Here is a 26,947-nt window from a genome sequence, read left to right as displayed (position 1 = left end):
AGATGAGCAGGGGGCTGTTCTGGCTGGGTTTTTGTGCTGTGCTGGTTTGGTGTGGTGGGAGATGAGCAGGGGGCTGTTCTGGCTGGGTTTTTGTGCTGTGCTGGTTTGGTGTGGTGGGAGATGAGCAGGGGGCTGTTCTGGCTGGGTTTTTGTGCTGTGCTGGTGGTTTGGTTTGGTGTGGTGGGAGATGAGCAGAACTTGGTGGGCAGTGCCTGTCAAGGGGGGCTGTGTGGGGCTCAGATCACCCCCAGCATGGCCAGAAATCCTATGGGGAAGGCTCCCAGTGGATCATACAGAGTGTGGCTGCTGCCTTGGGGCCCTGGGTCCTTGGCTGACCTCTGGGTTCAGAGGGATTATTTGTGGTGAGGTTGTCAGCACGAGGAAGGCTCCTGCTGGAGAGCTGCTCAGTGTGTGCAGCCCTGCCTCTGCAGGCTGAGAGATGTCTTCTGTCCTGGATTTTGAGGACAAAAAATTAAAAATCGTTGTGTTTAGTGTGGCCATGATAATTTCGAAGTATTCAGATGCAGACAAGATGTTATTTCAGCTTCCCCTGGTGAATATTAATAGCAGGAGAAGCCTTTCACAGTAAGACAAAGCAGAGCAGGCATCGGTGACTCTGGCAGTGTTGTTAGATAATTAAAGTGTATCAGGTGTGAGCTCTTTTCCTGGTGTGTGCAGGAGCTCTGCCCTCCTTCCTGGGAGCTCTGCAGGGCCCTGAAAAACCCAGCTCAGCCCTGGCATCAATTATAAATCAGGCTGGTTGCTGTTTGCTGTCTGTTTTATTTCATAGCTGGGGTCAAAGGTTTTTCCTTCTGAGTTTTGGAGTAAGTGGCGTTGGGCTTTTTGAATGCAAACTGTCCTTTTCAAACCAGGACAACAAAAACTTACCCAAAATTCAGGTGCGTTTGCACAGCCCTGTTTGGAAGGGTTTGCTTGAAGCAAGCCAGGTCACTGCAGAATCAGGGAATGGTTTGGGTTGGAAGGGCCTTAAAGCACATCTGGTTCCACCCCCACCATGGGCAGGGACACCTTCCCCTAGCCCAGGTCGCTCCAAGCCCTGGACACTCGCAGGGCTGGGGCAGGCACAGCTTGTCTGGGCAGTGGTGCTTGCTGCTGGCTTTGCTGCTGGCAGCAGCAGTGGCTGCACCACTCTGGGCTTGGCCTGGCCTGGGGTGACCCCCTTCCACCCCAGCACTGTCACAGCTGGCTGGTGCCACCGTGTTCCCCACACCTTCCCGGGGAAGCAGAGGGGTCAAGGCTCCCTCCAAGCTGTGCTGGTGGCTGTGGCAGGGGTGCTTCAGGGAGCTCCTGATGAATATGCAGGTGTGGGATTAAAGGGATGAATGAGGAGCAGAATTGCTTTCCGAGCTGCAGCCCTGCTCTGACCTCCCGAGAAGGGCAGATTGTAAAGCTGGGGCCTGGAGTGGAAAAGCAATTACAATACACTGCCAGCATTGAATTGTCCTCACAAAGTCAGATGCTGCAATAATGGCAGCGTTGTTTAGCTGGAACGTGACTTCACTTAACTGCTCGCTGTTTTTCTATTAATGCTCTGAAACGTGTTCACAAACAGCTCTCAGGTCTTGCTGCTCTGGGGAAATGGAGCTCACTGTTCCACCAGGGAGATATTTCTCTGCAGGAACTGTTCTTCTGAGCTTGCTGCCTTTTTTCCTGTGTGTTTCAGTTCTTACCCCTTCCGGATCAGGGAGGCTGGAGGATAACCCTATGGCAGTGCAGTGTACATTGAGTCTTTAGGGTGTTGGTTGTTGTGGACCCTTTCCATGGGGTCCTAGGGTATGGAAATGTTGGCTTTTGGGTTGAGAAGCTGGTTTGTTATGAAGCCAGGCCTGAGGAGGAGAAGCCATGAACAAGGGGGATTAATAGTCTGCGAAAGCTGGGATTGTGGGAGAGGAGACCCTGGAGAGACCTTCAGAGCTTCTTCCCATGCCTTGAGGGGCTCCAAGAGAGCTGGAGAGGGACTTTGGGCCAGGGATGGAGGGACAGGACACAGAGAATGGCTCCCACTGCCAGAGGGCAGGGTTAGATGGGATTTTGGGAAGGAATTCTTGGCTCTGAGGGTGGGCAGGCCCTGGCACAGGTGCCCAGAGCAGCTGTGGCTGCCCCTGGATCCCTGGCAGTGCCCAAGGCCAGGCTGGACAGGGCTGGGAGCAGCCTGGGACAGTGGAAGGTGTCCGTGCCATGGCAGGGGTGGGATGAGATGAGCTTTGAGGTCCCATCCAACCCAAACAATTCCATGGCTCATTGCAACATTAAAGCAGCAGAGCTGTGTGGCTTGTGGGTTTGCTGACTTCTGCTGGAGCCCTTTCTCTTGTTAAAACAGGGATTTTGGAGGCTCCATGAAGCAGCTGGGAGGCTCTCCAGGTGCAGGCCAGCCCAGAGTGTTTCAGCAGAGCCAGTTTGGGTTTGTTCTGCTGTGTGGGCTGGGAAGGGGAGGTGGGGCTGCTGGGGAACACCCCAGCTCCTGCCCTGTCCCCCCTGTGTGTGAGGTGGGTCTGCATGGCCCTCATGAGCACTGAATGTTTGTGTGGCTGTGTTCTGAAGGCACACAGTCTAAATTTAACTTTTAAACCCCTATCTTCACTGCCAGCAGAGGTTAAGCAGGGGCGGCTTAACTGTGAGCCTGGAGTTCTTTGTGGGTCAAACAAGCCTTGAATTTTTGGACACAAAACCCTGCTGAGACCTACAGGAAAGAGCTTTAAATCCTTTCCCCTGTCCCCATGAAAAAGCTGCTTTTTCAACTGTAATCTCAGCACAAGCATTTGCTTTGAGTGATTGAATTGCTGCTTTTACAGTTTTCTGTATTTTCCCAGAATTTGTTAAATTGCCAACGTTATTCACATGGCACTTTTGGCAGGTGCCACCTACATGCCCTCAATTTGAAGGTACCTTTCAGGAGCAGTGTAGGTAGGGAGGCTCCTCTCCTGCATGTCAGATGTTGGAGAGCGCAGCACTTCCATTAATTCACTTTCCCTGACCTTTCCACTGCTAATAAGCCAAGCTGGAGCACAATGCAGCACCTTAATGAACAGACCTGAGCCGAGCAGGGGCTGCTTTGAAAAATGTCTTGCTTGACTTGTTCGTTGGGTGTAATTTTGGTCCATTTATTCACCATGGCACAGATGGGAGTTCTTGGTGAGAGCAACCCACAACCAAATACAGCCCTTTTACTGCTTCCTCTAGTGTTTAGAACTAGATAAAACCATGTCAATAACTGCTTGATAAGAAGCAAGATGGTTGGTTGGGCTTTTTCTCTGAATCTCCTTGGTTTTGAATAATTTTATTCTCTGGGGGGGGCTATATTGTGATCAGAAAAATCTCATTTTTAGAAGAAATATGCTTTTGAGTTAAGATTTTGTAGATTGATATCAGCTCATGTAATGTGCACTGAAAAATGCACACTTCTGGGTTATGAATTTTGTAGATTAAGATCAACTAACGTGTAATGTACACTTAAAAATCCCGTTTGCATTTAGGAATGAGTTTATTAAGCAGACAGTGCACGGGATCATCATTTCCAGGAACTGCCAGGCTGTTATTTCACAGAGAAGGCTCCTGAGCCCCCCAGCCCGGGTGCCACAGGCAGGCTGGGTTTTTGGGAAGGGATCTGTGGGTTTCTTGACCAGTTCCTGCTTCCATTGTTGTGCAACGGTGCTCCTGGGTGTGACCTCTTGGGAAAGTAAAAGTGCTGGGGGGCAGGTTGTGGGGCGGTGAGCAGGGTTTTATTTATTTATGGGTGTTCACAGGGCACCCAAGCGTGCTCTTGAAAGTTGTGGCCGCCGCCCTGAGGAAGTGACACTGGCTGGGAGTGAAGTGGCAGCGTGACACATGGTGTGGCTGCAATGCCTTGTTTTCCAGAGGTATCCATGGGCTGTGATTAAGGGCAGATGATGCTCTTGGCAGCAGGAGGTGTGCAAGATGTTCCCACCTCTGGAGCTCACGGGCCAAAGGCCCACAGGGAGGACCAGGCTCTCCTGCTGTAGCTCTGGAATGAAGCTTGGGGTGTTCTTGTTCCCTCCCCTTTTGTGCAGGTAGTGGTGATCCTGAGGTTTTCACATTCAAATCCTGAGTTCTTTAGGATTTAGTTATTTTAGTTCTTTTTAAGCGAGGGGAGTGATTTTGAGTGCAGGGAATTCATGCCTGCTATGGCAATGGCTGAGGGAGATGCATCAGTGCCTTGGGCACCTTTAGTGGGGCTGCAGGTGGGACAGTCATTGTCCAAGGAGCAGGTCAGCTGCTGGACACCCTGTGAGGTGGGAATTGTGCCTCAGAGGTGTTCCCAGCGCGAATTTATGGAAACCTCATATGGAAGGTGATTTGGCTGAGCCACCCAAGTGTCTGACACAAACAGGGAAGTGCAGCCTGGGCCTGGTTCTGTCATACGTGCCTGGAAAAGTGGGAAATGGTTATTGAAAGCAAAGGCAAAAGTGACGGATCTGCCTCACTGATAGCCCTTGGAAGGGGACTTCTGACAAAACCAGAAAACAGTTCTAAAAATAAATCTGAAATGTTGGATTGCCCCATCCTGGAAGTGTTCAAAGTGAGACTGGATGGAGCCTGCAGCAACCTGGTCTTGTGGAAGGTGTCCTGCTCCTGGCAGGGCTGGATGGGATGAGCTTTGAGGTCCCTTCCATCCCAAACCATCCTGTAGTTCCATGCTGAGTGTGGAGATGGGCAGCAGGCCTTAGCAATGTTTTTCCTTGGCTAAATTCTTGGCACAGCTTTGGTTTTGGAGCAATGGGAAAACAAGGGCTGAGCTTTGCTGCCTCAGCCTCATTCCTCCCTGGCTTGAGGACTCACTCAGGTGTTCCAGCAGGTTTTTTTTTGCTGCTGGGTGTTATCCCTGTTCTATGGTAGCTTGCTGGACTTCTCCAGGAATCCAAAGCTGAATTGTGTTCAGCAAGTTCCTGCTCTAGGGAGTGTTTTGATCTTGGGCTGTGACTGGACAGGCTGATTGTTTCCAGTTGCTGGAGACGTGCAGGAGCTGGGAGAGGGGAGGTTTTGGGCGTTTTGCAAGAACTCGAGGACATGAAGGGAGTGAGGGGCCGTGGGCTGTGCCCACCGTGGCAGAGGCTCCCAGGGGCTGGAATTCCCAGAACTGCTCCCTGTGCCTGGCTGTTTTGGGAAGCTGACACGCCTGGCTTTGGCCTCAGAAGTGGCTTTGAGTTGGTGGACAAACACTGAGAGCTCTGCTTTCCCTCAGAGCTGTTTCATCCCTGGCCTGCCTTCCCTTCCCACAGCCCTGCCTGGTCCTGGGGCGGGCAGATGGCTGCAGGAGCTGCCTTGGGTGCTTTGGGCAGGCACAGCCCTTGGGAGAGGGCCAGGCAGAGCAGCAGTGGGCAAAGGGCAGCTCTGGAGCTGTGGGACTGCCTGAGCTTCCCCCAGAGCAGCCTCAGCTGCGACGTTTTTAACTCTTGAATTTGGAACAGACTTAGCAGCTCACCTTTGGGGGTGGGAGCTTGGGAGGTTGTCAATACTATTGCCTGGAACCATCTGTTCCTACCACTAAGTAGCTGCAAAAATCAGAAATTCATTCCCTTTTTTTTTTTTTTTTTTTCAGAGGAGCTTGGGTGTAAATCTTCTCCCTTGTTATTTTTATGGGCTCCTTCATTATGGAAGACAAGCATCTCCACGGTGCTGGAGCTGGCTTTAATCTTTCATCTAAATTTATTTGAAATTTAAATCTCTGTCGTTATCGATATTGGAGGTTACTTTGGAGCACAGCAGCTATTTCTGGGGAGCTGGGTGCATGGGGCTCCCTTATCAGCCAGGAATGTGCTTGTCACCTTTCTTGATGAGCCTCTCGCAGAGGAGCAGGGACAGCAGCCATGTGTACGGGTTATTTTGGGAAATTGCCACTGTAAATGGATGCTGTGTTTGCTTTTGCAAGTAAAATCGGTCATGCAGTCCTATTTTTCGTTTAGTTTTGCCCCAGTGAGTTCACAGTGCCAGTGGGCTGGCCCTGGTGGTGGCTGTGGTTCTCCTGGGCAGTCACAGGAGCACCAAAGCCAGCAGTGATTGTAGGACAGGCACAGAGCGCTGCAGATAGCCTGTGTTATCCCAGTGACACTGCACTGCTGGGCTTTAACTGCAAAATCAAGATGAATTGCTGTCACATAACCCTGTTAGTGTTTGGGGCAGGAGGCCCCAGGGACTGGTGGTGTTTTCATTGCAGGTGGTGACACCAGAGGAACCTGGTCTTTGTGTCCTTGCCCATGGCAGGGGGTGGAGATGAGCTTCAAGGTCCCTCCCAATGCAAAGCACCCCATAATTCCATGGCTCTCCTGCCTGAGGCCTGGTGTTTGTTGGAGATTTTACACTCTTCCTCACTGTGTCACCAGAGCTGAGTTTTCCAGGTGTTTGTTTTGGTGGTTATCTAAGCTCCATAACAAATGCTGAGGGTTCTACCAGTGGCAGAAGTTGGTTTTTTGTCTGATCTGAAAGGTTGGATTTTGATGGAGTTGGTGTGCCTGGACTCATCCTAGCGTGCAATAATGTGAAAATACAGCCATCAATTCCTTGGGTACCCTTACAAAATGTTAATGCTTTCAGGCCCCAGAGCATTTGAGGAAAAGTTGTCGTTCAGAAATTGTCGTGTGCCTTGCAGGGAGGCCCAGACTCCATGGGGCAGAGCCAGGTGGTTTTCAGAGCACATTCCCTGTGACTGACCTGGGTTTCCTTGCTGAACATTTAACCTTAATTCTGAATTTCCTGGAGGTCTTGGCAGCCAGTTTGTTTGCCCGTTTGGTGAAAGATGGGAGGGCAGCAGGAGAGCTGGATGTGGTCACGTGCATGTGGCACCTCCAGCTTGGAGGTGACAAATACTTGAAGGAATTGAAGGTCAGCTTGATGGATGTGAGTGGGTATGATGGGAGGAGTGCTCTGATTTTGATAATTTTTATAATTTTTAAGCTGTTGAACAGTACAAGGATTCAAAGGTCAGTGCTGAATAGCTCTGGTTATTTTCTGCTGGTCCTAAACTTATTGCTGGTGTCATATGAGAAATATACTTTCTTTTTATGTTGCACAGTCAGAAGAAAATTATTTTGTTGTCTTCAGTAGTTTTTACCTCATTCTTGTAGTCTTGCCAATATCCTGTAGTTGTTTTTTGCAGGAAGCCTTTCAGCGTTCTCTTAATTGGAATTAACTTTTGTAAGAGAAATGCACGTTTGGGTTGAAGATAATGTGGGAAATAAACATTCAGGGAAATTTATTTTAAGTTAGTGGAAAGAAATTCATTGGAGAGCTTTGCTTTGGAACTGTAACTTTGGAGAGGTTTAGGGTAATAATAGAGGAATAAACCAACTCTTCTTCTGTCTGTGAATTCCTGTGGAAGGGCAGCTCTGATCTCTGCTCTGGTGACCAGGGGTGTCCTGGACTGAATGATCCTTGTGGGTCCCTTCCCACTCAGGATATTCCATGTTTCTCTGATTATTTTGAGTAACCTTAGAGACTGGTAGAGAATCTACTTGTTACTGTCTGGTAAATTATGTTCATTAGCATAATTACAGAGTTTTAATGCTACATGGAAGTTATATGGAGTCAAAATCAAATAGCAACAGGTAGTAAATAATTGGACAAAATAAAAACATGGAAACAAATAATGAAGAAAAATAATCATGTATTCTTTTCCTGTCACCAGTCAGGGCTGCAGCTGGATGTAGCAGCTGCCCAGTCCTGAATCCTTTCTTCCTCTCATTTTTAATGCTGCTTTTACAAGAGTCTGAAGGAAATCTCTGTCTAAACCAACTGGTAGCAGCTCCTCTGGGCTTTGCCTTTGGCAAGGTGTCACACAGCTGAATTCTCCTTCCTTTGCTAAATTCTCCTCTCTTTCTCCTTGCAGTGTTTGGTTATTTAGTGCTATAAGGGGAGCCTGAATATATGAATTTAGCCAAACCCTCGAGTATATAAAGTAGAGAAACTTCCCTCATTCCCTTGACCTCAAGCTTGCTGAGGTAGGAAAGCATTTAAAACACCCACAGCTCTATGTGCACATGCAGATGTATTTTTAAGTGTCCCCTACTTGAAGGTCATCCACAATTCCAGTTGAAGTGCAGTTTGGGTTTGCTGTAGCTGGAGACCGTCCTTGGGGCTGATTCCTGCTCTGCAGGGAGTGTGGGACCCCAGGGGAGGGTTTCATCCAGCGGTGCTCTGGGGCTGCCCCAGGGCTGGAGCCAGGCTGGGACACCTGGCAGTGCCCAAGGCCAGGCTGGCCATTGGGGTTTGGAGCACCCTGGGACAGTGGGAGGTGTCCCTGACATGGCAGGGTGGGATGGGATGGGATTTGAGGTTCTCCCAGCCCAAACCATTTGTGACTCCATGAGAGGAATGTGGATGAACATCTCTGTGCCTGCAGGAGCCTTCAGAGCTGCTGCATCTCTTGTTTCCATCCTTGTGAAATGGCTCTGGGCACAGAGCTGGGTCTGAGTGAGCCCAGGCCATGATGAGACAGAGCATTAATGAGACCTTGAGAAGGGATGGCTGCAGCAGTGAGCTGGGCATAACAACAGCATGGAATTCCAGGGATGTGTTCTTGGCCCAGCCAGGGCTGTTCCTCAGTGTCTCATTCCCAAGGCCTCTGGGCTCTGGAGCAAAAGGATGGGAACAAAGAAGCTCAGCTTTGATGGTTTGCACACTAAAAGCTGCCAGGGAAGTGATGAACTGTGGGTTTGATCACCTCTTGGTGTCTTCTGGCGCTTCTGTCTGTAATTTGGATACCTCCAGGACACTGCCCCAGGCTGAGACTGACCCCTTTGTAACGCTGAATTAAATAATTATATTAAAGTATTAAAATTACCCTCTAATATAGTGATTTTCTGTGCTGTTACCATACAAATTGTATGGTTTTGAGTGGGGACAGCTTATTTAGGAATCCTGTGCTGCCACTGATGCTTCTGCCCTGGAGGATGTGGTGGCTTTAAGGTCAGGTGTCACTTTAAAGTGAATATTTTTGTGAGGTAAAAAAAACCAAACCTCTCTGTGCTGAGCTTCCTTTGCTCACAGAAATAGTTTCTGTATTAATATTTAATTTACAGTAGCTCTGAGGAATGAAGAAAGTCCTGGACTCTATTTTTTTTTTCCTAGTCCTTAATACATTTATTTGGAACAGCTCTTGGATATAAACAAGGAGGACAGAGTGTCCTGGGCAGAGGAGTGAGACAGTTTGTGTTAAAACCATAAGTGTTCGTGGCTTTAACATTGGAACGTTCAGCATTAAGGATCCATCAGGTACCTTGGAGTAGCCCTAGTTCCCAGTTGCTCTTTTTCAGTCTTTTTTTCTCCTGGAATTCTTCATGGCTTTACCCCTTGATGCAGATTTAGATGTTTTTGTTCTGAAAAGCTCCTGTTCCTGATGCTGCCAGCTCAGAGCTCCAGCTCCGGAGAAAGTGGGTTCAGAATTCCAGACACACTCCTGGCATGGCTTCAATTAAAAGGTGTTGAAAGAGGCTGGATTTTGCAATTTTGCAAAGTTGGAATTTTTGTTCCTGTTAAAACCTTGGGGATCCCTGGGAAAGGAGCTTGATCCTGGCTTTTTTTCTGCTAGGTGAGGAAGAATTTATACCGTCAATTCCCTGCTTTGGCCCAGTTATGAAACCCTTGCCTGTAAAATTATTAATTTGGGGACTCCCGGCCATTCCAGTGTGAGAATTCAAGCAGTGGGATTTTTCCTGGAGAGCCACCTCCAGTTTAGCCATTAAAAGCTGGTGATAAATCCAGTGAACTTAGCAAAATATATATTGCAGTGTGCCATGAACTTTCTTCATTACTCTGGAATTAATCAATGACTTGGACTGCTTTTTCCCCCTGCTCAGCCATACTTTCACAAGGTATAATTAAAATAAAAAAAGCTCCAGTTTTCCTTTTTGTTCAACTCTGCTGTTGTTGAACTATGTGTGGTTTGGACTTCAGCCCTCCAGAATGTTGGCAGAAGTTCTTGTCTGGAAAGAAATGGTAATCCTTTTGGGGTTGAAAAACGGGGAAGGAAAGATCACTGTAGCAGGGATGACTGCAGGCAGAATAAGTAATTTTGCACACACAGACACATGTATATATAACATGCACTAATATTTGTGTGATTTTATATAGATGGTCATAATTTTGGTGGTTTTATGTCAGATTTGCTGATTTTTAGTTTATTGTAGCCATTCCTATTTTTAAACTTTCTATATGAAGCTTAATGGAGTAGCTAAAGTTGCATATGGAAATTGCTGCAATTTCAATATTGCATTTTAATTCAGCTGAGGTGATAAAAAAAGTGACCTAAACCCCTTTCTTTATTTGAATTGCTTCTCTTTTACCTTGTAAGCAACCAGCAGAAGGCTGTGCCTATCCCTGTGGTGCTGCCAGTGTCATATGGAATTATCTGTGTAGAGGGGACAGGGAAATGCCCACTTCTTTCCGCTGAGAGTGATAGTTTGTGCTTTTCTTGGTCATGTTAGGAGCACTTCTCTGAGAGCCATGCTCATGGTTTTGTACCTGCAAGGGGTGATTCTGGAGGTCAGGATAACTTCATAGATAACCTGACAAACCTCCCAGATGGGCTTCCCCTCGTTCCCAGCAGAATCCCTGGCAGCAGCTCTCCCAGCTCCTCCTCTCTGAAGAATCCAGTTCTTGTGGAAAGCTGTGTTCCAGGGCAGGCTCGAGTTGGAGTTCTCTCAGTCTAACAGCGTTAAATGCCGTGGTGTTTGGTGCTTGTGTTTGTGCTGCTCAGCTCTGTGTGCTGTCCTGCCCTGGCTGCAGGGACGCCTGTGGCACTGTGTACCTGTGCTGCTGGTGGCCAAGCCAGGCATTCTGGTTGTCCCTGGAGCTCAGCCCCTCTGGGGGACACAGCACTGAGCCTGGGGGCTCTCCCAGGGCTGTGAGTGAAGTTCAGCCTGGGTTTGCAGGAGGGGTCGTAGCTGGGGTTCTTTGTCCTGGTGCAGGGTGAGGATTTGCAGCCTGTGGGGGAAGTGATGGGGTTTGTGATGTGTGTCACACTGCTGCTTCCCAATAGGCAGGCTCCAGGCTTGGTTCAGTGCAGACATAATGCCCAGAGCTGCAGTTTGGAGCTGTTTGAGCTGTTTATGTGAGGAGCAGGAGGTGCAGATCTTGCCAAGGGTTTGGGTTTCGCAGCCCCTTCGGTACCTTTGTGATTTTTGGGTGCCAGTAAACGAGGGAGTGTGGACACACTTGAACAAAGAATGTCTCTGGAAGTGGCCACTGGTCATTCTGGCACACACTTCCACCAAAGCTGCTATTGTTTTTCTCTTAGTTAAACAACAGTCAAGCTCACGCTGGGGCTTTTTTCTCTTCCCTTGCAGTATAATGTTGGCTTTTATGTGTCCCCCGGGCCCACACCCGGCCGTGTGGTGGGCCAGCACACAGATGCATTGTTCAGGGTCCCACATTCCAGGGAGATCAAATGCTCCTGCACCACATCAGCTGCACATCTGCAACTGCTAAAAACCTCAGCAGCCCTGCCGGATCCAGGTGCCATTCAATTCCAGGTTAGAGGCACAGAGAGCTGCTGCTTCTCGGGCCTTTCTGTTGAATCCTGCCGGCTTTGATTCACTACAGCTGGTGAAACAGTCAGCCTTGGTTCAGGCATGTGTGGAAGAGAGCTCATTTCATGCTTGGAATTGTAATTATGTTCTTTTCTTTCAAGCTGCCAGCGGTAAAAGATGTCTTCCAGTGTGTATTATCTAAATAAGCTGTAGTGTTTAAATGTTTTCTTATTTCATTTTAAGAATGTGGCAAAATAAATTGTGCTTACTCTTCTAGTTCTCGTTCTGGAGCAATTAATTCCCCGTGGCTCTGCACTGGCAGGCTCTGGGAAGCTGCTGTGTTACCCTGCAGTTGAGCAGCCCTGGGCAGCAGAGCTCTGTGTGTGGGCACTGTCCTGGCTCGTCACCTGGCACTGGTGTCACCTGCTGTGTCACCTCCTGTGTGCTCCTATTGCAGGTGGTGTTTGCTATTCCATCCCAGTCATCTCTTGGAGTGCTGGCTGCTGAGTTTTAGAGAATTCTAAGCTGGGTGATACATCTGAGCAAGGGACAGAGAGAGCAGACACTGGCAGGAGAAGGGGGCATGGTTTTATGCTGAAGGAGGATTGATTTAGGTGGGGTATTGGGAAGAAATCCTTCCCTGTGAGGTGGGCAGGCGCTGGCACAGGTGCCCAGAGCAGCTGTGGCTGCCCCTGGATCCCTGGCAGTGCCCAAGGAGTGACTGGATGTGACACTCAGTGCTCCGGGCTGGTGTCAAGGTGGGGATCAGTCACAGATTGGACTCGATGGGACTGGAGGTCTTTTCCAGCCTCAGTGATCTGTGAATTCTGTGTCCTCCCGGGAAACAGCTCTTCCCTGAATTGCTGGGTGTTTGGGAGGGCTCCCTGCACGTGCTGTGACCCAGGGCTCTTCTGGGACAGGGCTTTTGCCTTCTTCACAGAGATGTTTTTCATACGCAGCTGCTGGAGGTTCTCTGTGAGTTTTGGGTGTCTGGAGTCAGCACTTTGATTGGCCTTCCCTCCTCTCTGGAGTCTGTCTGCTGGGCTGTGGTCTCGAGGAGAGAGCCTGAGAGCCATTTCAGTGTCTCCATGATTGACTGGAAGTCACAGTGGATAAATCTTTCATGATTGGAAACCACTTAAGCCACGAGGTAGCTGGTGATCACTGGGTATTAGTGGAGAGGTTCTACCAAACAATCAGGGAAAATTGAGTGGCAGAACATATAATTTATTACTTCATCTGAGCTCTGTGGGGGCAAGTCAGTGAGAATCGAAACACTGAAAGAATTATATTTGACAGATATTTTAAAGAATGACTCCAGTTAGTGTCATTTATTGCTGGAATGTGTGGACAGATCCACAGTCAAAGCCCTTGTAGGGGCAGTGCCAAAACCAGATATGAAAGAGTGCGCAAGAAAATGAGAACACGGGATGTGGCCGAGGGCTTGAATTTTCTGACAGTGGGCAGAAAGAATGTTCTGAGGGCTTTTTCTCAGCCATTTTCCTTAGATAATAAAGTTTACAGACCCTACTTGGTGTTTGCTGAAACTCCTGCCTGAAGGGGATTTGTTGGAGTTCGGAAGTTGAGCAATGAAGGTGTCATCAGTGTGCAGAGACCAGTTGGAGAAACTTCTGGAACATTCTGGACTTTATCTCTAGGATATCTTAATTTTTGCCTAGCAGTGATATATGGCATAGGAGAAATCCATTGCCCTGTGCTGGAATGTGCATTAAAAATACCTGGGCAGGAGTTTTTCCAGGCAGTGGCAGGTAACAACCCTCGCTCTGAAGATGGAAACATTCTAGAAAACATTCTTCCCTCAGATGTTTTGTAGTGGTAATGCCTCTGGAAGTATTAATCTTTCCTGTCACAATTTGGCACTCACTCCAGTTCCCAGCAGGGGTTTCTCAGCTAATCCCTGTCTGGAAGATTTTCCCTTACCTTACATTAATTTCTGATCCCAACATCGTTTGAGGGTTTGTGTTCAGCTTAAATAAATACACTCCAGGCTGTCCTGTCGACTCAGGGTTGAACATCAGGGCAGTGGAAGTACCTGTGAACTGGAGCCCTCACAGGTGCCACTCACCTCTCCAGTCACCCCCAAACCCTCCATGCCCTGGACTGTGTCAGTGTTTTCCCCCATGGCTGTGGAGAGATTATTTGAAAATCTTGGTTTCTGTGCAGAATTTTCTTGCCATAAGTAGCTCGCTTGGAGAGGAGAGTGGCAGATGTTCTCACTTTAGCCCGTGAGTGACATCTCCTGAGTCAACATCTGTCATGCTGCTGGAATTGTCCCCAAATGCTGCCATGCTCCAGAGGCTGCCTGAAACTCGCTGGAGCCAGCCATGCCCGTGTTCCCTCCCGTGTTCTGTGCTCCTGCAGGCAGAGGCAGCTGCCATGGCTGCTGGGCAGAGGCAGCTGTGGCTCCTGCTGCAGCCTGGAGCACAGCAGTGGCCTCGGGAAGGGCCAGCCCTGCTCCCCGTGCAGGCTCATCCTCGGTGCTGCAGTGTGGCCACCTGGGTGTCAGACCCCATCCAGCAGAGCCAGGACTGCCTGTCCTGGAACGTTTGGGGTTTGGGAAATCTGCCCCCATGGCACAAAGAATTGCTGTCAATGAGTACTGGAGAGGATTGTCCAAAGCAGTGTCCCAGTCCATCAAAATATTGGGGTTCTTCCTTTATCCTCAGGCTTTATCCTTTTGAATGGTTGTGTGTCCCATGTTGCTTTCCTTTTTGACCAGCATCCTGCTCTGTTCTGTCACTGAGGGTGTGAAGCTGCAGGCCTGGATTAGGGCTCTGTGTTCCACAAACATCCCAGCATGAACACAGTCATTCCAGGGGAATGGATTTGCTAGTTTTCTTCCTAAGTTTATATCTAAAATTCTTGGGAACTGAAGTTTCTGCCAAGTCTCTGTGATAGACCTGAGGAGAGGGAAGAAACCCCTTAGCTAGTAAAACACTTTTGATTACCTTTTTTGGCTTCAGGTTTGTTCAAAAACAGTTTAAAATGAAGTTTTTTGAAGAAGTCATCTTAATTTTAAGGCTTAGCCCACAAATAGCCAGCTTTGCTTGATTTGTACTTGATTTTTTTTCTGCATCTCAATAGGAGTGAATCTCCTGGTGATGTAACTCAAGGTGTTTGTGCTCTTCTCTGGGTTTTGTAGCTTTGGCCCTGCCTGGGGTTGAAAGTGCTAAAGCTTAGTCTTGAATTCAGCCTTAGTCTGGCGCTTGTCTTAGCAAGGGTGATTTTGGATTATCTCTCAGCCCTGCCATGCCTGGGTGAAGGTTGTGCTGGTCTTTGGAGAGTTTTTGTGGTGTCTAAAGAGGAGCCTTGAGAACTGGAGCTGGCAGTCACACTGTGGGGGGAGTGTGTAAACTTCGTCTAAAGATAATTTATGGTTTCTAAAGCTGCTGCTGAGTAAAACTTTCCAAGGCTGGCTCTGACCTAACTCTCATCAGTGTAAAACCAAGAACAGTCATCTCAAAGTAGCATTTTGAGTTGTGTGGAGGGGAAAGAGGAAAACTTTGCTTTCCCAAAGGCTTCATTGGCTGTAGCCCTGCAGCACATGAGCAGCTCTCTTCTTTCGAGCGTGAACCACGGGGTCACTCTTCCGTTACCTGAGCCCTGACTGGTTTAAGCTTGGCTTATTGGTTTAAACTTGGCTCAGAGCGTGGTGTTTTTTCACAGGGTTCGTTTTGCAGCAGCTGTGATGTCAGGGTTCTGATAACCCCCCCGGGCTGTCTCTGCAGCCCTGCTCCCTCCCGCGTTCCCGCAGCCGCGCGCCGGCACCGCCGGGAGAACTTTGGGTCACGCCGGGTTGAGCTGTTGGCAGCGACGCTCGCGTGTTGGCAGGAGCTTCCCCAACAAGATGCTGGAGAGCAGGGGAAGATTTCTCCTTGTTTTTGCAAATTAGCAAATGAAACCCTAAATAAGTTGCTAAACTCAGTTTCCTTCTGTTGGGTTAAGACGAGGGGAGCGCTTGGAAACCTTCGAGATCTTAATTGGCCCGAGCGTGCTAAAAACACCTTCTTTCCACCCCAGGCGCTGCTTCTATCTTTCCAATACATTTGGCTCGTTCAGTGGCAAATCATTTTTATAACACTTGAGAAACTGTATAGCTCCAGAAAAACAGGATGTGTGCCCTGCCTTATATTATGGATTCGTTTTCCAAGTGTTTTTGGGGGTTGCTGAGAGCCCAACCCTGTTTTGGGGCGTTGGGGCTGTGCCCGTTGGTTTGGTGCTGGTGTGGTGATAGGGACAGTGGTGTCCCTTCACTGAGTGATTTCGTGTTGGGGTAACGACTGGTTCTATTCGAGCACAGATACCAGCTGGGCTCCCTGGCCCTTCCCTTGTGCTGGGTAACGGAATTTCCCTTTGCCAAGGGCAGTTCTCTATCAGCTCCCAACCAGGAGCACGCTGAGGTCACATCCAGATACTGTCCCCCTTCCCCTCCCAAGCTGAGCACGACGAGTTTCTCATTTCTTCCTTGGGCTGATAATGGTGATTCCTCCTTCCCACAGAAAGCTCTGGAAGGTTTTTTAATTAGTACAGTATTGTTCCATACTGTTTTCCAGAGTTTTCTATGTTAGATGGTTGGTTTGTTCTTCATGGCTTTGGCCACTTGATTTTGCATCTGATTTGGTGTTTAAAAACTCATTATTTTAATTGAAGTTCTCTGTGAGCTGCAGAACTGCAAGGTGTAGTGAAGTCCTATTTGTATCTCAGTTTGGGCAAACAAGCTGTGGTAGGGCTTGAAAACCTGGGAAAGGGTTGGTTGGGCATTCAGGGGGATGGTGGAAGAGAGAGGCCAAGGGGGAAGATGGAAAATGTCACTGAGAGTCAGTTTGAGATGGAATTTATTTGACAGGACCAACCAGCCAATGCTGGGAATGTGAGATCATTTATCTAATAATTCAAGTACTTGTTTGTAACCAGTTTTCAGGATGAAGAACCAAAGTTTGGGCATTTTCTAAGACTGTGAGGGTTCTCCTCTGAGCCAGTAGATGAGGTTACCCCAAAAGGGGCTGATGTGCACCTGGAGTGTCCCAGCTCCTTCCTGGCAGGAGCTGAGTGCCCGTCTGTATATTTAATTCATGCAGATATTGCAGGGTGGATCTGGAGGTAGGAACTCCTTCTCAGAAGGATTTATATTTTCAGATATGGCAGGAGGATTTTGCTGATGTTCTCTTCAGTTGATTGTAGCTGAGCAGTGGTTGGAGAGGAGCTGGCTGGGCTGTAGGTGTTCCTGTCCCTCCCTGCCTGCTCACCCGCCAGGGACTGCAGAGAATGCTCTCCATTTCCAAAACCTTCAGTCTCACCTTACATTTTCTTCCTAGTCAGTGTTTTATTGTTTTAAATAGCATTTCAATGCTTCAGAGCATAACCACATTACAGAATGTTTTGTCTCAAGTACCACATCTGAGCTCTGGCAAAGGTGACCCTTTGGGTCTCTGGCTCAGACTCTCCTGATCCATTTCTTGGTCTGTTTTTTCCCTTGAATTTTTCTGACTTTCTCCCCTTTACTCTTCCATAGTGACAGGTTATCTGAGATCTTGCTGTGTGTGGTGATTTCTTGCTTTTAGGGTTCTGTGTAGAGAGCGAGTCAGTTTTTACAGTTCCCCAAGGAAGTGATGTGCTGTTATTCTACAGAAACCACTGACATAGCACATTTTAGGCCTGGCCTGCTGACTTGGGATTGCAGTGAGCTTTAAAGTGACAGTAAATCACTTGTGACCATCTGCAGCTGCGGTGGCCCCGGGGATGATGGTGGTGGTGGGGCAGAAGAGCCCAGGGCCACCCACTGCTGCAGGTCTGGTGACACCGCACCTGAGCAAATGTGCCCTCAGGGCAGGTGGCTTGTCACCCAGAGCCTGTGCTGGTGTCCCCAGGGTGTGGGGACACAGAGGCTTATCAATGGGGGAGAGGGAGAAGCTGGAGCAATGCTCTCAGTATAGGGAATGTGTCTGCTTGAGCCTTTGTAGAATGATGAAATGGTTTTTGTGGTAAGAGACTTTAAAGATACTCCAGTTTCACCTGCTCCTGTGGGCAGGACCCTTTTCACTAGACCAGGTTATCCAAGCCCTGCCCAGCCTTCTGTCACTTCATCCCCCAGGAATTTTGGGTGCCTCGGTTCCAGCGCAGGCACAGAGCTGGTTGTGTAAAATGGAGTGCCCCTTGCAGTGCTTCTCCTTGCCCGTCCCCAAACCCCTCCTGGCTCTGGCCGGCAGGCTCAGCCCGGGCCGGGCAGTGGCCGGCTGCTCCCCTTCCCTCAGGGCCAGTGCCTGCCCGGCGGCTGGGCCTCCTCTTCCTCGGGGCCGTGCCGGGAGCAGGGGGCTCGCTGCAGCCCTGGGCCTCACTTCCTCAGGAAACCGGCCTAAAAATACCGGGGCAGGGCTCGGGGAAGTGCTGCAGCCGTGGGTCTGAGCAGCTCCGCTCAGCCTGGCCTGGAGCTCCTCACACCCGCCCTTCTCCCGTTAAACGCGGCCCTTCCATTGCCGGCCTTCCTCCTGCTGTCCGTGTGCCCTTCCAGCCCTGTCTCTGACAACAGCCCTCCCAAAGCCTCACTCCAAATATTGGTGTCCTCCTTGGTGGTGGGAGAGCAGGAAGCTGCAGCTGCAGTCAGGAGGGCAGGCACACAGACCGGGGAGAGCTGTTTTGATGGAAATGGTGGGTTTTTCTCATGGATGGTGGTGGGACCTGCCTGGAGCCAACGTGGGCTGTGTTAAACTAACAGCAGGAGTGGTTTGTGCTGGCAAGGAAGGAGTCAGGGTCTAAAATTGGGGCACCTTGGGTGCCACCACCTGCTGGTCCTTGGTCCCTGTCCCCATCCCTTTGGGGTTCTCCTGTGCCCTGGATCTGCAGCTCCATCACCTGAACTCCAACTGGCATAACGGAAGAGTGCAGAAAGAAACCTTGTCAGTGGGAAGTGACCTCAGGCAGGAGATTTGCATGAGGGAAGTTGAGTTCTGTGACTGTTAAAAAAGTGATTTTTTTCCCCCAAATATTAATTGAAAAACTGGCTGAAACGCTGGCTGTGTTCTCTCCTAAAGCTTTTTGCAACATCCCACTGAAATTACAGACAAATTGAAGCTGAAACATTGCATTTTTCCACAAATGTGGCCAGGCTCCAGGACCATAAAAAGAGTTTGGAAAGGCTGTAAAACACATGTTAAACAATTTTTTACTTGAGGCACCTCTAGCAACATGCATTTTCAAATAAATTAAGTATTTAACTTAAGAAATAATCTTTAAAAATATATATATATTGGTAATTAGAAGCATTAGAAGCAGAATGTTTCTTCTTTAGCAGATGCATATTAAGAAAGTGATACAGCAACAAATAATAAATGAAATATAGTAAAATTTGGACTATATAAACCAGTGATTGTAATTAGGGGTGTTCCTTTCAAAGGCAAATGTTTTGATTTTACTTTTGGGGTTTTTTTCAGTAGTTACTATGCAATATATACTAAACCAGAATTTAAAAAATAAATGATTGTGAGATTTAAAATCTGTGAATAACTGGACTGTGCAGAGGCCATGTTGTTTTAGAGTCTTTAACTCCTAATCTGGTCAGAGAACTTCAATACTTGATGCTGAGATGAGTTTATGAATTAAACACCATTGTATTTTTGTACAGGCAGGAAAAGTAGCATTAGTGATGTCTAGAAATGATATACTTAATGTATTTTAATTGATGTAAAATTATTTTAAAGGCATATTTAAGCTCAGCATTATTTGCCAAGCACAGACTTTAGATCTCAGCACAGAAGGTATTAATACAACTCCAATGAGGAAGCAATGGGCACTTCCCATATTTTTGAGTCTAGATGCATCTTTTTAAATTAAAGAGGGTTTGAAGAGTGTGCCTGCAAACTGGAGATTGAGTCAAGCTGTGAAATGCCAGTGATATGTCATGTGTTCTGTATGTATTATTTTCAGTTTTTACAGAGGAGGAAATTTTGATATTTAAACTTTTCCAAATGTCAGCTGGTTCGGCAGAAAATAATCTTCAGTCTCACCAGGAGCTGCGTGTCACCGGGAAACCTCCTGGGAGCTGAAAAACAAGGAAGTTGTTCCATCTCAGAGCAGAGTCCTGTGGGAGAGGATGTAGTTGAGGGCTGGAAAGGAGCTCTGGAAGGTGGATGTTGGGAGTTCTTCCCCCTGTGTGGAGTGCTTTGAGCCGAGCTCCAAACCCCCAGAACTCCAGGGCCACGTCAGTCAGGGCTTGGAGCAGCCTGGGCTGGTGGAAGGTGTCCATCCCAGATGGGACTGGGTGAGCTTTAACATCCCTTGCCACCCAGACCCTTCCATGAGCTCCATCCTTTCCCTGCTCCTCCCAAATCTGGCATTTATCGATGCTTGATCCAAGGCTTTGGGTGACTCCCCAGGCTCACCCTGCATCCAGCCTCCTTGTTGAATTTTCCAAAAATTGCAGGCAGGATGGGGAACTGCCTTTGTCATTGGCTCTTTGCAGAGCTCCTTCCCGCAGGAGCATCTTTGGGAAAGCAGCTGGAGGTGTTCCCTGTGCAAAATGCTGCTGTTACTGTGTTCCGTAGGAGTCACCAGACTGGGAATTGCTGTGTCCATTAGTCCCACGTTAGGAAAAATACTCAGCTCCTACTAACAGCCTGAGGAATCATTAGGACTGGTGACTTCCAGTATTTTTCCTAAGCCTCAGCAGAACCTGACTTAATCTTTAATGAAAACTAGAACCAGGTGCTTGAGACTTTATATAGCAACCAGCCCGACCAGTTCCGGTGTCCCACCTCCCTGGGAGGGAGTGTAAGGAGCTGGTTGGTCTGGATGCTTCTAAGGACGGTATTTAAGGTGTAAATGTGGTTACATTTTACACATGAAAGCAGCATTTTAGCCCAAAGATACTCTGCACACACCCTCTGCAGCAGAGCTGGGCAGAGCTCACAACCCACTGTTCTTTGAGAAGAGTGAATTCTGCTGCTGGCTCTTCCTGACCTGTCTGGGCTTTGGGAGTAACGCTAGGAAAAACTTGCTGTGTGTTTTCTTATGGATGGGGGGAGTGTTCTGTGCTTGTGGTTTAACAGAAAGTGCTTTTATTCTGAGTGGCTGCTTCTGTGTCTTCTAGGGGGATGGTGAAAAACTGGGTGGTGGGTTTCAGGTCTGTCCTTCATGAAGCCCCCAGGCAGCTGTGGGGGGTAAATTCCAGCTGCCGAGAGGAGGGATGGGGGAAATTTGTGAAAATGAGTTTTAACTTCTACCTTTATTATTTTTTTACCTGCTCTGTTTCCTCGCTTTGTTGTAGTGCATCTTCCAACCCTGAGTGTGGGTCACTCATCCACAGCAGCTCGGCTTGATGGGCATCATCTTCACTTAGTAACAGGGTCAAAATTAGGAGCTGAATGTTGGGAAGGAATTCCTCCCTGTGAGGGTGCTGAGGCCCTGGCAGAGGTGCCCAGAGCAGCTGTGGCTGTCCCTGGATCTCTGGAAGTGCCCCAAGGCCAGGTTGAACAGGGCTTGAAGCAGCCTGGGACGGTGGAAGGTGTCCCTGTCATGGCAGGGGTGACACTGGATGAGCTTTCAGGTCCCTTCTGACCCAAACCATCCCAGGATTCTATTAAAGAAACTTCCCCAAACTACTTGGTTCCTCAGACCCTGAGTGCTGGGAGGGACAAGGAACCAACAACTCCAAAGGAAACAACATGTAAAGACAACTTTCTGTGGAGTTATCTGTAAATGACAGATAATTATAGCTGTGAAAATCGTGTAGAAATCCAAACTGGTCACCAGACGTTGCAGAGGTGTCATCAAAAACTGCTCAGGGAATACAAATATGGATTTCAGAAAAGCTGCTTGGGGAATATCATCCTGTGTTGTGGAAAAATTCCTTGGGGAGCGTAGTGGGGCACCACTACCTTCAGGGAGCTGAGGCACAGTGGGGCAGGTGTGTCTGTCATGGCGGGATCCTTCAGACAGCATTGTGTGGATGGGATTTGGGTCAAGTCCTCAGGATGGGATTTAGGTTAATTCCTCAGTTCCGGGTGCAGTGGGAGCCCTGGTGGTCTCTGAAGCACCTCTGTCCCACCAGAGCCCTCCAGGTACGGTGTGGTCACTGGATCCCCAGACTCGGGGCTGCTCTGTGGGAAGCGCTGGTGAGGAGGCGGCTGTCAGAGCTCTCCTGGCTGGAAGGCTCTGTCCCAGCAGGCTCCCCTGAGGAGGAGCTGGAAGAGGCTCCAGGAAAGGCACATGAGTGGGGCTGGCTGCCAGCTCAGCACGGTGCCGGCGCACGTCAGCCGTACCAGCACGGCACGAACCGCTCCCGATCCCGGGGTCCTGCCAGGGGCTCTTCCTCATGAGGATGTGGTGCTGTTTCACTGCGTGGGTTTGGGGCACCTTGTCTGGGAGGGACAGAGAGGTGCATTCCCTGCCCAGACGTACCACTCGAAGCTGAGCAGGAGCGACCCAGACGCACGTGGGGCAAGGTGGTCACAGCCTCCCTTCCTGCTCCCCCCAGGAAACCAGACAGGAGGAATTTTTCACATCTGGCAGTAGTGATGCATCTTTAAATTATTTTTTGTCAAGGCAGAGCAGCTTTACAGTGGTCTGAATGTCAGTTGTACCCACCGGAGCGTTGCGTGCGGTGCTGAGAGCTGACTAACAGCCTGGGTGGATCCCGGTCCTTCCCAGTCCTTCCCAGCTGGACGGATCTCCCTCCTCCTGGCAGAGCCCGGTGTGGCTCTGCTGCCTGAGTCAGTGCAGCTGCTCCAACAAGTTGTGGTCCTGGGCAGCAGGAGGCCGGTGGGGGTGGCTGCAGGGATCCAACAGCGGCGTTCCCATATGGCTTTCATGAGAAACACCTCATTTGAGTCTGGTTTTTGATCTGCTTCCTGCTTAAATGTTGAATACAGAAATATATTTATTGGGGTGGAGGGGATTAAGACCTTTTCTGCATGTTGTGATTTCTGTTACTAGTCTTGGTTTTCTGTAAACCTGTTAAAAAGGATATTTCATGTCAGCTCCTTCTGCTGCAGTCCAGGCTTAAATGCTTCCCATCCCTTGTGCTGGCTGAACTGCTTTGGGGCCTGTAGAACTGGATTAGAGACGGAATTTTTTATTTAAAAACATTTTTTTTTTGGTCTGGCTGTATTTGTTTCCAGCTGAATTAGTTCCCTGCTCTGATGTGCAAGTGTGGCAGGTCACTGAAGAGGGTGAAATCATTGGATGTGGTGGTGCTTTTGGATGAAACTGTGGGTGTGATGAGGACTTAAAAGTGGTCTTTAGAGGTGGTGCAGTTATTATACACCAGCTGTGGTTTTCAAGGTCTTGGCTCTGTTTTCTGTTGAATGAACCACTTGGTGCATATTTAAAAATACAACAAAAACCTTAAGATAATTGAGTAAGTTGGTGGTGTGGTGGCAGTGGAGCTCACCTGGCCTTCCCGGTTTTTGGTGTGTCTTGGTGAGGTCTCTTGTCTGTAACTGGCCTGGGATGGTTCCTGCAGGAACACGTCCTGACAGTTACCTGGGCTTTCTCTTCTATGCTTAAAAATTCCTTATAGAGGGAAAATTGATCAAATGGAGTTGGAGCTCCAGGAGATGCCATGACTGGAATCACCAAATATTTGGGGTTGGAAGGAGCTTCTGCAGATCATCCAGCCCAAGGCAGGGGCACCTAGAGCAGGTGGCACAGGAAGGTGTCCAGGTGGGTTTGGGATGTCTCCAGCGAGGAGACCCCACATCCCTGGGCAGCTTCCAGAGCTCTACCCCCCTCCATGAGAAGAAGGTTATCCTTATATTGAGGTGGAATTTCTTGTGGTTTAGTTCATGGCCTTGCTCCTTGTCCTGTCACTGGGCTCCACCAACAACAGCCAGTGTTGTGTTGTGAACGTACCAGCAGTGCAAGGCGGGGTAAAGGGGTTTCCCCCCACCGTCCCTACAGATGCTTTCAGTACTTTATCCTGGTTGGGCAGTGAAGTTGCTTCTTTGAGACGAACTTAGAGTTTGGAAGCTGTTCCTGTGTGTTCTTGTTCCTCGGCTGAGCCATCGGTACAGCTCCATAAACCCAGGTTTGCTGGGAGAAGCTATCTGTCCTGATGGAGCTGGAGCCTGTGCGTGTGGTGGGAGAGCTGGGAAGAGGGGCAGAGCCTGGAGCACCCCCCTGGCCCCCAGCCCACTCGCTTCCTCCCAGCCTATTGTTGGCATTCCGTGTGTGTTCTCCCCAGGAATTAACTTGTCCCCAAATCGCGGCGCCGCGTACGCACCGATTTTCCAAGCTTCCCTGCACCTGTCTGATGCGCTTTCCAGCCTCGGTGTCACAAAACTGTTTGTCATTCAGGGGGGACAATGTCCCCTTGTGTGCTGGGCTCCCGGAGGGAGGGGCCGGGCGGGGGCACGGCCGCAGTGGCGGATGGGCTTCCCATGTGAAATGAGACGGGAAGACAAATTGCTTCCAGAGCGGCGTTTCACACAGGCGGGAGCGCGATCCCGCTCCAGCGGCGGCAGCGCCCGCTTGTCACTCACATTTCCCTTATCTGGGTTGAATACGAAAGGGGGCAAATGGGGGTGAAGAGAACACAGGGGAAGAAAAGAGCTTTTCGAGGGCTCCGGAGGCTCTGTTGGCGAGCTGCCGCCCTGGGATCAGCTGCAGGTTTGGATGGCCTGGAGCTGATCCCGTACAGATGGTGCACCAAGATCCCTGGTGGAGCCGAGGGACTTCCTGGTCACTTTTGCAGGAATAACTCGGTTCCTTTCCCATGTTTCTTTTCTGGTGAACCTTTTCTGTAGGGTTCTTCTCTTCTGCCTGGGAATATCACAAAACCTTGTGTGTGGCTGGTCTTATATTGGTCTTTAGGCTTTACTGTAGGAGAATCCAGTGGTTTTTCTGTATTGAGTATCTGTATCTCAAAGAATACACAGCAGTATGACACTAATTTTCTTATTCTGATAAATAAACACACATGCCCAGAACTTTGAATAAATGTGTAATTAAAGTTCAGTGGAAGTGACAGAAAAGATAAAGTCCCGGCTCTGAATCTGAATTATCTGTATCTTTGGAAAGTACAAGGATTCTCATAAATTGTTTCCCGATAGTTGAGACTTCAGTAAAGCTTAACACTTTTCATGACTTAGGAGATCTTGATATTTCTAACTTGTCCCAGGTAGAGGCAGGAGCAGAGTTCACTTTGGAAAGAGGGGTGAGAGGAGAATTTCCAAGCTCTCTGCTGGCCCTGGGAGTGAATCCTACTGTACTCAGCACGGTGTCACTTTAAGGGCTGCATTACAATATTTCATTAGTGGCAAGTGCAGCATCAGCACAGCAGCCGGCCCCGTTCCCTGCTGGCAACCCCTGGAATGCAGCACGGGAGCTCCATGCCAGGATGCTCGCTTCCTGTCCTCTGGGATGCTCCATTCCCATCCTGTGGGCCAGCCCTGCTGGTGGCAGGAGGTGAGTGAGGGCACGCCACATTCCCTGCTGGCTGCTATGCCCAGGAGAATGGAGGGAGAGCTGCCAGGGGAATGGGCAGCAAAGGGAGGGTTGTGGGCTGGCTGCTAGAGTGTAGGGCAGGAGTTTCCACAGAGAATTTCTAGATGGAATTGTTCAAGGCCAGGTTGGATGAATCTTGGAGCAACCTGGTGTGGTGGAAGGTGTCCCTGCCCGTGGCAGGGGTTGGAATTTTAAGGTACTTTCCAACCCTAACTATTCCATGGTTCTGTGGTGAACCAACCCTGTGATCCTGCTCCATTCCCACTGGTGAGTCTGGCCTTGGAAGCCCGGACCAGTGAGGCTCAGGGAGTTACCAGACTGTTAGCTGTTGCTCTTTGTGTTTGCTCTTGTACCTTGAACACACTCTCATCCCTGGAAGAATTCTAAAAGCAGGAGTTGATGTGGTACATTTGGATATGGTTTAGTGGGCATAGTGGGATTTGGTCAAATGTTGGACTTGAAGATCTTGGAATTCCTGCAGTGGGAAGAGTGTGGAGGAGGCTGTCAGGACCTCTCTGTTGTGTGTGGTTTTCTCAATCCAGGCTAGAAAAAGGGAAGGAGAAAAAGGAAAAGCTTGTGTTGCTTCTCTCTGCAAACTCAGTTTCCCAAGTCTAGGCAGTGGTGGATCCATGGGGTGGTTGTGGGGCTGGGCTGGGGAGTTTCTCAGGCATGGAGAAGCCACGTGCTCTGTCAGGGTGTGGGTGAGGGAAAACAGCTCCTGACCTGAGTGTTATCCCAGACACGAGGATGTGCAGCACATCTCATACCCGGCTCTGCAGGGTGGTTTGCAGGGCGGCACGGGGAGAGAGGATGTAGCAAATACAATATTGGGAAAGATGAAAAAACGAGTGGGTGGCAATGAGAAGGAAGAGGAGGAGACAACCCAGACGATGAAGGAAAACAGGATCTTCTGTAAGAGATGGGAATACTGGAAGGAAGCCAGGAAGGAAGCCTGAGAAAATGGAGAGAGCAGTAGGAAGGCTGGTGTTGCTCTGATAATTCCAGCAGGTATTCCTGGCATTCAGTTTCCAGAAACGAGAGAAGCCTTTGAAAGTCTGGTCAAAACCAGTGATAAGCATGGAATAATTTGAATATACAAGAGTTAAACTTTTATCTTGCTGTTTTTTCCACGTGGGATTTGGTGTGTGCTGTTGACTTGTCCAAGGAGGAGGGAGCTGACCTTGAGAAGGGCTTGGGGTGCAGGTGGGTGTCACCATGCCAGGAAGGATTGATCATTCAGACTGGAGGATTCAGGCTTTTCTGTGCTAAGTGATTTAATGGATTTTTCTGTGGATTCTGATGGGGGACTCACTCTTGGAGGTTCTGTGTGCAGAAAAGCTTGTGCTGTGTGAATGGTGCCTGAATTCCGAGCTGGGCCCCCAGAGCCGCCCGGATCTCTCCGGCCCGGCTGAGCGCGGCGAGCTGGGCGAGGAGCAGCAGCTCCAGTTCCAGCTCCTGCTCCGGCGCCGCCTCCATTGGTTGGTAAAAATAGCTCTGCTGCTGGCGTCAGTGCCAGGCCTCGCATCTGGCTTCCCCGAGCGGGGATCGAGCGGCTCCAGCCCCCTCCCTCCCTCCAGACAGGGTCTGCTGGAGGACACATGGCTGTGGCGGCTGCGCCGGCCGCTGCCCTGCCCTCGCCGGCCTTTGGGAAGGGCCTTTGTGCCGGAGGCTCCCTGCAAACCCGGCCCTGGCCTGGAGTCACGGGCTGCCCCACCTTCATCAATCCGTGAGGGAAACCAAAAATCATCTCCTGCAGCCCGAGGGGTTGTTGGGAGCCTTTTGGGCCGTGGGGGAAAGGTGAACGCCCAGCTGAGCGTGCAGATCGTGTTTTGCTCCCCTCTTGCGCAGGTTTGCCTGAGTAGGTGTTTAGAAACAGCTTTACGAAGTCGGCTGGTTCAGTGTCGTGATTTCTTTTTTTAGTCTTGCTTTTTTCAGCGTTTAAGCTCTGGAAAACAGGGAGATAGCAAGTGCAGGCAGGGAAACTCTCT

General features: G+C 49.4%; 1 protein-coding gene across 1 annotated transcript in view; it reads left to right on the top strand.

Moving 5' to 3' along the window:
* Nucleotides 1–26,947, top strand: part of ANKRD11 (ankyrin repeat domain 11) — a 109,317-nt gene that overhangs the window by 985 nt on the left and 81,385 nt on the right. The gene's annotated exons all lie outside the window — the stretch shown is intronic.

Source organism: Geospiza fortis, unplaced genomic scaffold (genome assembly GCF_000277835.1).
Source record: "Geospiza fortis unplaced genomic scaffold, GeoFor_1.0 scaffold102, whole genome shotgun sequence".
Taxonomy (NCBI): Eukaryota; Metazoa; Chordata; class Aves; order Passeriformes; family Thraupidae; genus Geospiza; species Geospiza fortis.
This window is presented reverse-complemented; position numbering and strand designations above follow the sequence as displayed.